We start from the raw sequence: 15,778 nt of genomic DNA on the forward strand, positions 1-15,778 counted from the left end.
ATTACAAACTTAATTACTTTAAATTTTTACTTAAAACAGGCTTATCCCTGAATAAGTTAGTGATTTTTTTTCTTTGTTTTTGTAAACTACCAAGTAGAGACAATTAATTCAAAATAGCAACCCTCTCTTCTAGTTACTTGCAGTGTAATTGACAATGGACAACAGAATTAAGTAGCTGTCAACGCTTCCTTGGCTATTGTCTTTGGAATTCTCAAAATGTGCAGGTTGTAATTTATCTGCCACCTACTGTTACTGTACCAAGTAATATTGCATTTCAGTGACAATGCCAACTTATTAATTATGTAAACAAGCTTGTATAAAGGAAAACGGGCATAAAGGTGGGGTTTTTTTATTGGAAAGTTTCCCCATGGTGTCTCTGTGTGCATTGCCAGCATGTCACATCCTGTACATCTTTACACATTTCCATCCCACGCACAATATTACTGTAATTTTGATACAACGTGCATGTTACTTATATGCAGTTATATTTATTAATGCAAATGAAGCACTGAGTCTGTGACACTATAGTTAAGGTTGCATAAGTACGCATCTGAAAGCTCATGTAGTGAAGGACCTTAGAATAGAAAAATAAAGATACCGTTTGTAAAACTGTTTAGCATTCTAAATGATATAGAAGCCTCAACGTTATCTTGAAATTAATAGAGTAGTCTTATTCATTGCTATTGAGTTGGAAATTAATGAGTCACAACCTTCACTTGTTATTCGGAAGGCACAGGAACAAAGTGTTTTCTTGAAGGTGGACCCCATTTCTAGCTGTTTAGCCTGTAGCTACAGATCATATCTCTTGTGTTTCTTAGTCATTTTGCAATTCTATTTTTTGTCAGCTGCTTTCCTTTTTTATTTGTGTTTCTGCTTTTTAAAATGTATTTTAAAACATTGTTAAGGGCTATCTTGGAAATTGTCACCTAGATAACTCATAAGTCAATTTGCTAGTAAAAATATATTTGTGCGGAGATACAGCCATCTCTTTTGTTTGTGATTGTTCCTTTCAGTTCCTGGGACAAAAGCATTCGAGAGAGAGCTGATTATAGCAAGAGTTTTTCTTTTATTTGAATACTGAAATTTGCCTCTGGCAGTATTTATCTCTCACAACTCCTATCTACTCATCTGAACAACATTGAAGTTTTGCTTAAATATTCTCAGCTTTGAAAATAATATTTTATTCCACATAGTTTATCCTGCCATGTTATATAAGGTCTTTGCCCTGTTTGAAAGGAATACATAGAAACTATTTCTAAACTAGAATCTTAGCATAGTTAAAGTAATGACTGCAATGTTTTATATAAATGGGAGTTTATTGGTAAGACTGTAGTTACAGTACTAGTTTAATTTGGCGTTTATGTGCTAGAACTGTTTTACATTTATTCTAATTCAGTAATATTTTGTGAGGTCTCTCTAAATTAGACACTGATCATTGTAAGCTGTAAAATGGAAAGGAAAATTGATGTTGCTGCATTAAGTGATCTAATGCTAAAGAATGAAGGGCGGGGTACTTTGGGTGTGTATATGCATTAAGGTTACTTTAAGCCATTTGAAATTCAGCTAGATGACACCTGGACAGGCTGTGGGCCTTGTTACACCTCACACTGAGTTGCACAAATGTTGATAGATGCTAGCTTGAGTTTGCAGCAGTCACAGTTCAGACTAGCAGGGGCCTGAATGACTGAAAAGTAAGAATCCCACCCCCCTCCCATTCTGGGCATGGTTCCTCCCTCCCCTGGGGCTCCCCTGCTGCCCCTGGGGATACCCCTGTCCCTGGGGTTCCCCGCTCCTCCTTACTCTTCCCTTCCCCCACTTACTTGTGGCTGCCTGCACTGTCTGTCACAGAGGAGCAGGCAAGGAAGGGTTAACCTGCCTGTCTGGCCCCCAGTCGCTTCTGCTGCTGCTGGGCTGCTTCTCTTTTCTGTGCTAAGCCCAGCCCAGAGAGCAGCAGTGATGGCAGGGCAAGCAGGATACCCTTCCCTGCCTACTCCCCCAGGACAGACACTGTAGGCAGCCACAAGTAAGCAGGGATGGGGGGGGGGAGCAGGAGTGAAGTGAGTGGGGATCTAGGATGCTGGGGGGTAGTGGGGGGAAGGATAGTGGGCCTGACCCAGGACAGCAGGGGAGGAGGGGCTAGTTGGGGTGTTTACACTGCAGGGGTGGGCAAAATATGGCCCACCGGCCAGATCTGCCCACAAAGCACTTCCCTCTGCCCCATGGAGCCTCTTCAAAACCCACGTAATGGCGGCTGCCTTGCTAAAAGCCTCTGGTGGCACCAGCCGCTGGCTGCAGCACCTCAGGCTGTTACCTTGAGTTCTGGTTGCGAGGCAACCAACCCTGACCTCAGCCCGACCCAGCTGAGCTGGCCTCACCCCGCCCCAGCTCAGGCCATGTTTGCAGCTTGAGAGGGGCTATGGCACTGGTGAGGGGAAACAGTGTCTGGGCCACCACCTGCTTTGCTGCATGGGACTGGAAAGGGCCCTGCCCTGCAGGTAAGCCCAGGAAAGTGGCTGCTGGGCAGGCTTTCCCTGTGCCATGCACCTCGGGCCATGCAGGGTCGAGATGGGCCCGCACTGGGGAGGGGAAGCAGCAGCTGGGCCGCAGCTCTGGCCCAGTCAGCACCAGGGAGGAGAGGTGGTGGCAGAGCTGTGTGCTGCTTGGGACAGGATGAGCCCAGCTGGAGTGGCAGGAGCTCAGCTGCATTTACCCCTACCTGCACCAGTCAGTCCTGAGCAGCACATGGCTCCACCGCCACTTTTGCTGCCTGGTGCAGACCTGGCTGGGCCTGTCCCATCTGGAGCAGCATGCGGCTGGGGATGGGAGGAGGCTGGCTGGTCAACACTGGCCAGCAGAAACATTGTCAGAGCTGTGTGCAGCTCAGGATTGACCGGCACAGGCAGGGGGAAAGTGCAGCTGACCCCTGCTGCTCCAGCCGGCTCGTCCCATCCTAAGCGGCACACGGCTCCATTGCCACTTCTGCTGGCCAGTGCAGACCCGGCTGGGCTCCTCCCATCCCCAGCAGCACGTGGGAAGCTGACTTCAGCTGCATGCCGCTTTTCCTGGCCAGTTCAGAGCTGGCCGGGTCTGCCCAATCCGGAGCAGCATGCAGCTGAAGCCAGCCTCCCAGGTGTTGCTGGGGACAGGGCAAGCCTGACTGGGTCAGCACTGGCCAGCAGAAGCAGCAGCGGAGCCTCCTGCTTTTGGGACCAGCTGGCACAGGTAAGAGGAAAGTTCTGGGGGAGGTCTGATGCCCTGAAACCCCACTGCTGGGGCAGGATATTAAAGGGGTCACAACCCCTTGCTACCTAGTAAGTTGTGCAAGGGGACGGACTTCCGGTGGCAAAGGTCAGGGGGCGGGGCTTCCAGTGGCAAAGGTCAGGGGCCAGGGGGTGGGACGTCTGGTCCCAAGATGCCAACCAGGGGTTGGGGCAACTGAAGGGGTGGGGCTACCCATACAGCCCTCGACAGCTTGCCAAAACTCATCAAGCATCCCTCCGCCTGAAATAATTGCCCGCCTCTGCACTAAAGTGTAGCCTAGAGTGGCTACATCTTAGTGTAACATCAGAGAGAGTCCTGCCCTGGAGTGGTGTAACTTTGAGCCACCTAACCAGTGCATTCTTAAAACTAGTATCACATGTTATTATGTGGACAACCCATGTGTTAAGAGGTCCAGGAGCCACCCAAAATTACTGTGTGCTAAGACCCAGTGCAGATCAGATGAAAAATCTTTATTCTTTAGCTATCCAACCCTCCAGATAGGGTCTGTGGGGATGGTGTCTGGGGGTCTGGGAGTGGTGGGCAAAGGTGGGTCGGTCAGTGTCTTCTCACATTGGGATAAGTCAAGGGGCTGCAGTCCCTGCAGGGGCCAGCCAATCAGTCTCTGTGCTGGGTAGGCTCTGTTATCGCTAGTCTTCATGGGGGTCGGGGGACAGGGTAGGCAGTGTCTACATCTCTACCTGCACAAACACAACCCAGCCTTCCCCCACCCTGTGGACTCTATCAGAGCGCCTTAGCTCTCTACGGTGTGGGTCAGCATCTCCACTCCCTGCAGGGCTGGATAGTGTTTATGTGGAGGGGCTTTGGTCCTTTCTGGAGGAGGCAATCTGGAGTCTCCAGACTCTGCCAAACTCTGCCCTTTCCAGTATCCAAACTGCCTGGATCCTTCACCCACTGGGACTGAGAACATGATTCCTCCCCCCCCCCCCCCCCCCCCTCCCCCAGCGGGGTTTGCTCAGTGCAGGGAGAGGGAGGGAACCTTCATGCATGCTCCACACTGGGGCAGGGTATTCCCCATGTGGGTGGTGCATTACGCACGGTGAAACAATGATACAGTGCAGAGCATGGCTATGCATTTTCCCATGCATGTAGCTCTGTGCTGCAGGGGAGAATTCCCTTCTCAGTCTGTTCGTTGCTCAGCATGGGAAAACTCTCCCTGCATGCTTCATGCTGGGGCAGGGGTTTTCCTGTTACACCCATGCCACCAAAGCCAGAGCTGTGGCTCTGGATGTGGTGGGCGTCCTTCCCCATGGACATCTAGGACTGTACCCCCTTCTACTACACAGGGTCTGGTTGTGGTTGGGGATGCTATCCTGGGACCGCCTGTCCTCTGCTTTGGTCAGCACTGTAGCTCTGGCCACATGGGGAGAACTTTCTCTGTGGGCAGTGTTAGCACGGGGCTTTCCCTGCTAACTCAGGACTGGGATGCTGACATCTTCACAGCCCCAGGGCTGTGGAAGGAGGATGGGCTTTCCCCACCCTTCATCTGTCAGAAGGAAGGGTTTGCTGTCATTTGAGCTGCAGCATTAGACTGCAACCAGAGTCACAGAACGATTCTTTGGGCAAAGAGAAGGGCATGCTGGCATGCTAGAGGGCATCCCTGCTGCTCCAATTAATTAGGGTGGTATGCAAGTATTCATTCAAATGCTTGAATCTCAGTCAGTTGGCACTTCAACCTCATGTGACCCAGTGGAGATTTTCACCAATTAGCCATTTTTAACTGGTTGAAACATTGTGAATGTTTGTTTGCAGATTCTACCGGTTGGACTGTAATGCTTGTACATACCCTTACTATGCCATGGTACGCACAGTAGGGATGCTCAGACTGACACCTTAGAAAACAGAAGGTGAAGCTAACAGCATCTTTTCTAAATATCCAGTATAATTTTAAAAGCAAACTTTAAAAAAGGGAATTGTACACGTCTACAAAAAAAGTACAAGTAGATAGTACAGATGTATAGCCGAGTATAATTTTAACTTTATAATATCCCAGTATCATTTTAAAGGTAAATTTAAAAAAAAGGGAATCATACATTCCTACAATGTACATTCCAAAAAAGTACAAGTAGATTTCTTTGTATAACAGAGCAGGTGACTTATCTGTAGGCAGTTTTCCCCTAAAAGTTACTTTGCTCTTGGCGAAGGTACGGCATATTTTTGGTCCTGAAAAGAACAAAGAATTCAAACTATGTTGCAATTTAGTAACCCCTGGAATTGGTTTTCTGAGGGCAGGGGCTGATCAGCCCAAGTAGAACACAGTGCTTATATAGCTTTTTTACTTAACAATAGTTGAGGTTGCTCAGTCAGAGTTAGCTTGAGTATCTCAACACAGCACTGCATTGTGCTGTGCTGACATATCCTTAACATCTTTATAGAATCTAGCCTTCTCTATGGCATTTTTATTGACAAAACAATTTTCTTGATTCACTGTTTTCAAGCACCAACAGCAGAAAATGGACAGTAAGTCTGAAACTGAACTCACTACCTGGTAGTTCATGGGATTTGGATTCATTAGGTGTTTCATGTCAGTGGGCCATTCTATTTCAAATGTATGTTGTTCTCCTTTACACCTAGCCTTTGAATACTTTACTACTGCATATTGTAAAATGTCCAGTAAATTAACAAGTAGGCTTGCTCTAGATGATTCTCTACTTGGAAGAGGGCCTGCTCAGTGTAAGTCTGCATGTCTAACTGCTTCATGAATTTGAAAAGGTGACAACAGGATTAGTGTTGTTCTCAACAAATTCTAAACGTGTGGGTCTATCACAGGTGATAACACTTTTCTGATATTGAAATGAGTTCCTTAACAATAGAAAATAGCCTGCCAAATAAAGAATTACAGAACATATGGTAGCATTGTTATTTAAAGAGGCTCTCCATGCCAAAAACTGATATTAAGGCTGCTATAGTTGCTGCTAAATCATCTTTTTCTTTAGGGCTTTGTCTCTGAGCCTTTTCCATCTGGTTCCATTGCCAAAACACTATACTATTCTGTATCTTTAACTGAAACACAACTGTTTTTCAAAGCATGGATGGAACATTTCAGATTGTTGCAATGGTAGTTTAGGAAATGTTTTATTGTTTTTGTATGCCAAAGCAAATGGTGGACAGAATTTTAAACATAAATCTTTAACTGGTTTTCACAAGGATATGGGTGAAAGGCAGTCAATCACAATATGTTTCATGAATCATGGCAGCCTACTTACTGGCACCACAGTTGGTGTGGTTTATTTGCCCTGTAACATTATACATAAAATTTCAGGTCTTACAAGCAAAACAAGTAAATGAGTTACTTCTTGATACGTAGGAGTCTCTCATTCTTTTTGGGAACAGATACTGGAGTGAGACTCAGATACTTTGGGCTAGATCCAAATACATTTTTGTAAGCATTTAGCTGGGATTTAGGTTGAATTTAGTTTTAAAATTATCCACATTGACTTGAAGGGTTCAGGTGTTTTCATCCATCATCTAATGCACTGTGTTCTCTCACCTTGATTAAACAGTGCTTTGGAGTCAGCAGAACTGGGCTCTAGTGTGTGAAATTTAACAAGTTATTTTTTCTAAGCCTTATCTTCTTCATTTACAAAATATATTAAATCACTTCTCAATAATATGGTAACTATCTATCTAGGATATCCTTCACTGTGATATCCAAGAGTCACTACTTTGCAAATAATATTTATATAGTACCAAGTGCTATATTTATGCAAAACATTATTAATAGCTGTCAATTTAAGCAAGACTAAAATGTTGGTCCTCATAATTCCTTGACAGATATGAATAAATTGTTTTTAAAAGCATCTGTTCATTGGAAAATCATTAACTCATCAGTTAACTATTACACTTGATCCTGTGAAGTTCTGTGCATGTGTGTGTACACACTGCAATCTCAGCTCTGTTTATATTAGCTTTGATTTGGCAGAATGGGTAACAATAGTAAAGACATTGGGCACCCTCACTCTTTCCAGGGAGGTATCTAACACTTACGTGCTTAAAGCCAGCAGAGGAGAGGTGGAGTAAGCAGTGACATTATTATGGGGGCGGAGGGACAGTGACAATGGTATGTCAACAGCAGTAGATTGGGTGGGAGGGACGAGGGAGCACCATACTGCTTACCACACTCACCCTTCCAGACACCATTTGTTGTAGCACTGCCCTGTCCAGCTCCTGTGGCTGGACAGAGGCAGTGCAGGACTTTTCTTGCCACAATAAAGACTCCATCAGGAGTGATCCTTGCACCCCCTCATAGTCACAACCTGGGGTGAGTGCCCCCCCTTGTCCTGCCCCACTTATGCTACTAGGAGCAAGTGAGAGGAAATGTGGCTCAATAAGGTGAGCATTGCCCTAGAAGGAAAGCATGGCTTGAGTACTATAAGCCCTGCTTACCCTGGTATTTCTGCATTGAGCTGTCATTGGCGAATGACTGCAGTTTATACAGTTAATAAACAGAGGTAGCATAGCATCTGGCAAAAATCTAGGATTGTTCTTTTGTAGGGCAGTGTCTATCTCAGTGAGCCACATTCCCTTTTGCCTGCTATTTTTCTGGGCGCATACACCTTCCCCTCTCATCTGCCAGTTGCCAGCTTCAACAGGAAGCACAAAGGGTGCATTTTGGTCCTGCCTGGCCTATGGACTTTTGATTAGGTCACGTTGCTGTGAAATAGCAAGGGACGGTCAAGTTCCTTGTAAAGGTAGGCGGCCTACGATCCGGTTGTGACACTCTCTGGGTAAGTGCCCTAACTAGTGGGATGTTGGGCTAAAAGGCAGGGGACTCCTGCTTCTCTGTATTTGTGGCTTACATGGAGTCACACACCTTTGCAGGATAATAAATTGGCTAAAGGTGAAAACAGTTTTAGGCCATTTTGCCTTGTAATTCAACATGAGCTAGCAACCAGCAATATACTCAGGGGCCCCAGTGAGCTTGTATAACCCATGCTGAAGTCTGTCCTATAATAAATAGTATCATGATAATGAAAGCTAATACTTTCACTCATCTGATTCCTTTAGGGACATACCAGGAGTTCCATTAGCAAGGTGCTACATAATCCAATTTACGGACTTCAGTAGCAGGTGAGGATACTTAGCAGTTTCCTAGAGGAACACTTTTCCTCACAAAATCTGGCCCCATAAACCCCCAAGCATTGCAGTATGTAGAATTCCTCCATTCTGTGATTTGCATAACTATTTTTTCTCACATGAACTATTTTGCATGCGTCCCTCTAATCTTAATTGATTGTATTCCCTTTTCTCTAATCATTCAAAATCACATACTTTCTTAACCTCCATGCTCCAAAGAGGCATTTACCCAGTCTTTTATCATCAACAAATTGCATCAGTATATGGGCCATACTACATCTTCTAGGTTGTTAATGAATTGATTAAATGATGTTGGACCTGGCCCAGACTCCTGGGGGACTCTAGTCAACACCATTTTCCATGTTTGACACCATACTATTAATAATTCCTCTGCTTTTCACCAGTTATTTTTCTTTCTTGTTGCTAGTTGGCCCACCCAGCTAAAGAATGGGATTTGCTTTGAGAGGTCATACTTATATGATTTATTTGTTGCTTCTCTCCTGACCTTTTACTTTTCAAATATGCCCTCCACTTTCTAACAAATTAATTAGTGTCTTCTGGGCTATATTTACAAAACCTCATCTATGATGGTAATTTTCTGACCACTATTTGAAAATGAAAATAAATGTAATCCATTGCTTTTACCCTTAGGAACATTCTAGTAGATTTATGCAGTCTAATGGGTATATTTGCTCAGTTCATATTTCTCCAGGTGTGTTGTGATCATGTTATTTATAAATAGTGCTGAATGTTTGCATCTATCCAGACATGTTCCATCTTCTGACATTGTACAGTGAGACCTTTGAAAAGTGAAGGGGAAATAAACACCGGCTTTTCTTTAAGCAATTAACAAAGGCAACTAACTCTCCTGAGGGGACTGGACTACAAAACGATGTGTATTTATAACAGAAATCAAGACAAATATACAATGATATCAGGGGTTATAATGTATAGTTTAAATGCTACTTTTTGTTTGAAGCACATTGAGCTTTTTTTTTAACAACCGACACTTCAGCATTCTACTTGATTTTCGACTCACAGAAACACAATGGGTCACAAAGTTAATCATGCTGATCAAACCTAGGTACAATGATAGTCAGAGCACGTTTTTTCCAGGATAGGAAATGGGAATGTCCAAAGTTTGACCTATGTCTCTAATTCAGCATTGATTATAAGAGCAGTAGCCTTTGACAGATTGCTGATCTTGAAAATGATTTGTTTTGATGACCCACTGTAGGTATTATGGTCAAAAGAAAATGGTGCAAACCATCCTTGCCTGTGGCTATGGCTCCTAACTACCAGTTTTATTCCCTGGATTGGACAATATCTGAGGTAAATAAGTGTCAATTGATTAGGCAACAGAAATATCAAACTTAATGCAAGACCTTAACACACACAGCTATCTGAGATTGTTTATCTTTGATTCGGTGTATGTATTCAACATGGAACCAACATCTTCAATGCTGATACAGAATATAGTAGTTTCCTGAGGCCTAGGTATAGCTGCCAGAGTGGGAACTTGAGATGAAAAAAATTGCTAAGACATTTTTTAACAGACAAGATCTTTCTTCTTGCATAAAGAAATTAATTGCAGTTCAGAAACAGATGGCTTTTGGAAGAGGTCTTGTTGGCAAACACATACTTGCATAAGACCAGTAAACTATATGATTAATGAACTATGACACTGAAATATATTTGTCTAAAAGTCCACATATCAATTACTATTTTGATTATAATTCGAATAGAAAACTATCTGTAGTTTGTCTTCTGCTAATATAACCTCAGGATTCCACGGGAATACCTTCATAGGAGAAGGCTGTTAAAAAACAGATTTAAAATAGCTACACTTCTAAATATATATATATTTTTTTAAATAAGCCTGTTTCTCAGCTGGTACAAAATAGCCCAAAGCTAATTTAAACCAGCCGAGACTCTGGCCCAATCTGCATTTCATATTGCATGCATTTATGTTTCATATTATCAGTAAATATTCTTGTACTAATAATGGAAGTTCTTTTAAAGGAAAGTCTTGTTGTTTGATTACAAAACAAAAACAACAAAATGTCAGACTTGAGCACTGGGTCAAATTCCACTGAAAAAAATTCAACCACCACATATGGAAATTGGTTCATTATTTTTCATAATACATTTCCTCACTGCTAAGTGAAATGCAAATAGAAAAGCAGAAAAAAAGGCTTTTTAATAGTTTTAATATATGCCTTCATTTAAGATATGTGAGCAGGCCAGAACAAAAATACTAGAACTCATCAGAACAGTATATTTCTTGAAAATCAAGCATACTGTATGCATAAGTGTTAATATCCTCCCCGTTAAAATACAGTTTCAAAACCACAAAGCATTTTTGGAATTTTGTTTGAGCAAAATAATTTTTGACAAATCAAATATCTTGCTATTTGTCACCAATTTTAGCATTTTTCAGACTGTTTTTTGCTTCAGGGCAATATATATATATATATATATATATAATAGGTTATTTCTCGAAATAAAATACATGCTTTTTCTTCCCCCTCTACAGTTTCCTTTTCCCCTTCTTCAGCCTTCTAGAAGGCCCATTCATCAGTCAATATCAGGAAAAGGAGACAAGGAGTGTTTACAGAGGATGACTGCCTGCTTCTTTCTCAAGACAACTTATCCCTGCATCATCTGCCAGGTTAGTATTTTTATTCTCTTGCACACACTTTCAAGCCAAGTAATGACACAAACACCACCTAAAGAAAACTTATACTCAGCTCTGAATGGCCGAGGAAGGATGTGAGAAGTTTCTGCTGGTTGGTTGGCCTTACCAGTTGGAACGTGTGAAGGGGAGGAGAGAAGGTGACAGCCTGTTTGCCTTGAGCAAAAAGCTACCCTTAGTGAACACACAAAACCTACAGTTGTGTAACACTCAATTTCATGGAGTAACTTTGTGCTGGAATAGAGCACCTTACCTTGTGTCAGTGCTGTATATGGGTTTCCCTTGCTTTATGCAGTAGATGCGTTCCTGACAAACTGAGCATAACTCAAATTCACATAAAGGGAACCTGCTTTACAAAGTAACAAATAGGGATACGTTTCAAGACTTTGACTGCATTGGGAGCAGGTAAGTTGGCTGGGGCCGGGGTGGTGCCAGGCTCTTCCTGGTGGGCGCTTGATCAGGCAGTGGCAGCACTGGGAGGCGGCTATAGGGAGGACTGAAGCTGCCCCGAAATTCACTTTACACCCCCATCCTCCTCCCAGTGCCACTGCTACCTGCCTGGAGTGCAGAGCAGTGCAACCCCCACTCCAGGAAGAGTCCAGACCCAGGGGCTGGGGTGAGTTCAGCCTCGATCTGCACCCCCCCAGTAGTGAGGGAGGGAGTGGGGCTGGGGCTGGAGCAGAGGCAGGTGCTGCATACAGCCAGGGTGGGGTGCAGGATGCGGGGCACACTCCTGCTGCCGTGGGCTGCTGCTGGACACTTTTCGATGGGGGTTGGGCTGCTCTGTGCTCGGAGCGGGTGGTAGTGGTGCTGGGATAGGGATTATGAGGGCTATGGCAAATTTTGGGATGGCTGCAGCCCTCCCATAGCTCCCCTCCCAGCACCACTGCCATCTGTTCTGAGCGCAGGACAGCCCCTGGCCCTGGCCCACAGTGGCAGCCCATAGCAGCAGGAGCTGCACCCCTGTCTTGCACCCCACCCTGTCTGTGCAGTGCCTGCCTCTGCCCCAGCCCCAGCCCCACTCCCACTCCCACTCCCTCCCTCACCACTGGTGGGAGGGCAGATTGAGGCCCCACTCACCCCAGCCCCTGCTCCTGCTTGTGTCCCATTCCCTCTCTCACCGCTGAGGCCTCGATCTGCCCCCCCCTCTCCCTCCCCACCCACAGCCCTTTTTCCTCCCCCCATGGACTTACCTGCTCCTGATTGCACAAGAGTGAATTTACCTCATGTATAATGAATTTGGGGTATAAAAAGGATTGGCGCATAAGAGTGAATTTGCATATACAGAACCCGCATACAGTGAGGAAAACCTGTACATAATTATATGAAGGTAGCAAAACTATTTTATTTAGCATTTAGACAATTGCATCACCTTTGCTAGATGTCTTCCTTTTGCTTTGTTTGAAATTGCAGTGTTTAGTACGCAAAAGATCATAGCTCCATAGATTATAATTTAATCTTTTTAATATCACTACAGCTAGATATACTAGTCATACACACTATATAAGTGCTACAATAAATGAAGTGAGATTTTTACTGGCTTGATCATGAGTTTTTGTGGTCATCTTATCAGTTTGGGAGATATCACCTTTACTTACAGACTGAAGCAAATATTAATTTTTATTGTATTTTATATTAGTATATAATATTACATCAGTTGTGGCTCTCTCTAGATATACAAACATTCCTCACCCACAAAAGTAAAAAAACCTTACTTAAACTGGAACTTCTTCAAAACCCACAAATATGTCTTATTTACAATCTATGAGACTGGCTTTTAAGAGGGCATCTAAAACAGGAGTTTGTTGGAATCCTGGTCCAACCTAATTCCTATTCTTCTAATAAGACCTCTCCAGCTTTATAGAATCATAGAAACTTAGGGTTGGAAGGGACCTCAGGAGGTCATCTAGTCCAAACCCCTGCTCAAAGCAGAACTATCCCCCCTACCTAGATCATTATACCCAGGGCTTTGTCAAGCCAGACTTTAAAAACCTCAAAGGATGGAAATTCCACCACCTCCCTAGGTAACCTGTTCCAGTACTTTGCCACCCTCCTAGTGAGAGAGTTTTTTGTAATATCCAACATATACCTCCCTTGCTGCAACTTGACACCACTGGTCCTTGTTCTGTTATCTGTCACCACTGAAAACAGTCTAGCTCCATCCTCTTTGGAACCACCCTTGAGGTAGTTAAAGACTGCTATCAATGCCCCCCCCCCCCCCCAGTCTTCTTTTCTGTAAACTAAATAAACCCAATTCCCTTAGCCTGTCCTCAGTAGTCACATGCCTCAGCCCCATCACTATTTTTGTTGCCTTTTGCTGGACTCCTTCCAACTTGTCCGCATCCTTTCTGTGGCGGGGAGCCCAAGACTGAACACTGTACTCCCAATGTGGCCTCACTAGTGTAGAATAGAGAGAAATAATTACTTCCCTTGATCTGCTGGCAATGCTCCTACTAATTCAGCCCAGTATGATATTAGCCTTCTTAGCAACAAGGGCATCTGCTGACTAATATCCAGAGTTTTGTCCATTGTAGCCTCCGTGTCCTTTTCTGCAGAGCTGCTGCTTAGCCAGCCAGTCCCCAGGCTGTAGCGGTGCACAGGATTCTTCTGCCCTAAGTGCAGGACTTTGCATTTGTCCTTATTGAACCTCATGAGATTTCTTTTGGCCCACTCCTGCAATTTGTCTAGCCCATTCTGAATCCTGCCCTACCCTCCAGCATGTGTACTATACCCCCAGCTTGGTGTTGTCCACAAACCTGCTTAGATGGCAATCCATTCCACCTTTTAGATCATTAATGAAGATATTGAACAAAACTGGCCCCAGGATTGACCCCTGGGGCAGTCCACTTGATACTGGCTGCCAACTATATGGATATTGAGCCATTGATTACTACCTGTTGAGCCCAACAATCCAGCCAGCCTTCTATCTACCTTACGGGCCATTCATCCAACCTGTGGCTCCTTTCAATGAAGAGTTTATCCTTCTACCTTGTCATAATTCTACCTGATGGTGAATACAGAGATATTCAAAGAGGATGCATGACCCATGTGAGGCGACATCTACCTGAACTGATAGCAGATGGACCTGCATCCACCTTCTGTCACTGTGGTCTGCCCCCATATGGCATCTCTTCTGCTCCTACCCCACAATGCTATAAACAGCTGGTTTCTTCATTTTCTTTCATGGGCTACAGTTTCAGAGGTCTTTCACAAAATAACCATGCCTATTTTGTAGTACAACCAAGTCCAAAAGTACATAAAATCACTGCTCAGTGAATGGCTACACCTGGCAACCCTTAAAACTGAATCTTAGGGTTAAACATTTCTTAAGTATTTGCACTGCTATTTTTGGTACACACCAGAACTACCCTGCACTGAACAGTTAGGCACTTAGCTCATGTCTAAACTCTACTGAGATCCAGAAACAAAGGATGGTGGGGTGGTGGGGGCGGGCTGTGTTTAACTACAAGAGAGTATCAGAGGCCCCTAACACACACTGACAGTACTGAACCCATGAAAAAGAAAACCAGTTGTTTTATTTTTTGAAATAAGGCTGGAAGAGGTGGTTAGAGCACTCACCAAGAAGGTCAGGTTTCTATGCCTTTTTGAGTATATGGAGATTCAAACACTTCTCTCACCTCCCAAAAATGTAGCCTAACAACTAAACTATTAGCTATCGTAGCAATTTTCTCCAGTGCTGGGCGCACCCTGCACCTAGCGCCAGTCCCACACAACAGGGCGGCCTCCTCTCATCTGGGGTGCAGATCTGGGGACTTGCATCCCCGGGAGGGCTGTCAGGCTGTCAGGGATTTGCACCGGATGAGAGGAGGCTCAGGTTGTGGCAGCAGTAATCTTGTCCGGTGCTGGGCACAGCCCGCACCCAGCACCAGTCCCAGGTCAGATAGGCAGCCTGAGCCTCCTCTCATCTGTGGCACAGATCCTGGGCTGTGCAATCCTGGGAGGACTGCCAGGCTGTGCCAGACTCCTTCCCGGGGTCTGAGCCCCTGGATCTGCATGCCGGATGAGGGGAGGCTGCCGCTGCTGCCTGGGACAGGCAGCACTAGCAATTTTCTCTGGTACTGGGCGCAGCCCACACCCGCAGTCCTCCTGGGGGTGTGGGTGAGCCCCCAATCTGCCTGCCTGCTGCATTTTATGTTTCCCCATAATAACCTATGGGTGAAACATCGAAACAGCATCGAACAGCAAAACAGTTTCAACAAAATAAAATGGAACGGTGCTTTTAAAATTAAACGAAACTCGAAATGAAACGCTATTCCATCGAATCATTGAAATGGAAGTCAAATTGGAATGGTGCTGTTTAGCCAAGGTTCTCTGGGTAAATCTGATATCTTTTATTAGACCAACTCAAATAGTTGGGAAAAATATATATATATATGAATGATATAGATGGCTTTGGTAAGTCTATCCATATAAGAATGTGACAGTACTTTAAATAAAGTGTCATCAGAAACAAAACTTTGAAAAATTGAATAATATCAAAGTATGAGTCAGGATATAATTAATCATTCTTGAGTTATAAAAATAGTTATTACTTTAGCCATAAAAATAAGTGATAAGGAATTTAATGGCTTAAACTGAGGTTTAACATTTTCATTAGCACCAAAATCTATTCCTTCAGAGAGGATTCAATTGATTTAGCTCAAGAAGATTTACCAGAGTATCAGGAAAGTATAATTAGACTATAGGAGGGCTCCAAAAGGAAAACCC

General features: G+C 44.2%; 1 long non-coding RNA gene across 1 annotated transcript in view; it reads left to right on the forward strand.

The window, feature by feature from the left end:
* The first annotated feature begins 9,605 nt into the window (after window positions 1-9,605).
* The window catches only part of LOC102370057, a 61,528-nt gene continuing 55,355 nt past the window's right edge, over window positions 9,606-15,778 (forward strand). The window contains exons 1-2 of the long non-coding RNA XR_323301.1: window positions 9,606-9,687; window positions 10,892-11,026. This is a non-coding gene — a long non-coding RNA (uncharacterized LOC102370057). The remainder of the gene's footprint in view (window positions 9,688-10,891; window positions 11,027-15,778) is intronic.

Source organism: Alligator sinensis, unplaced genomic scaffold (assembly GCF_000455745.1).
Source record: "Alligator sinensis unplaced genomic scaffold, ASM45574v1 scaffold375_1, whole genome shotgun sequence".
In the NCBI taxonomy this organism is placed as follows: Eukaryota; Metazoa; Chordata; order Crocodylia; family Alligatoridae; genus Alligator; species Alligator sinensis.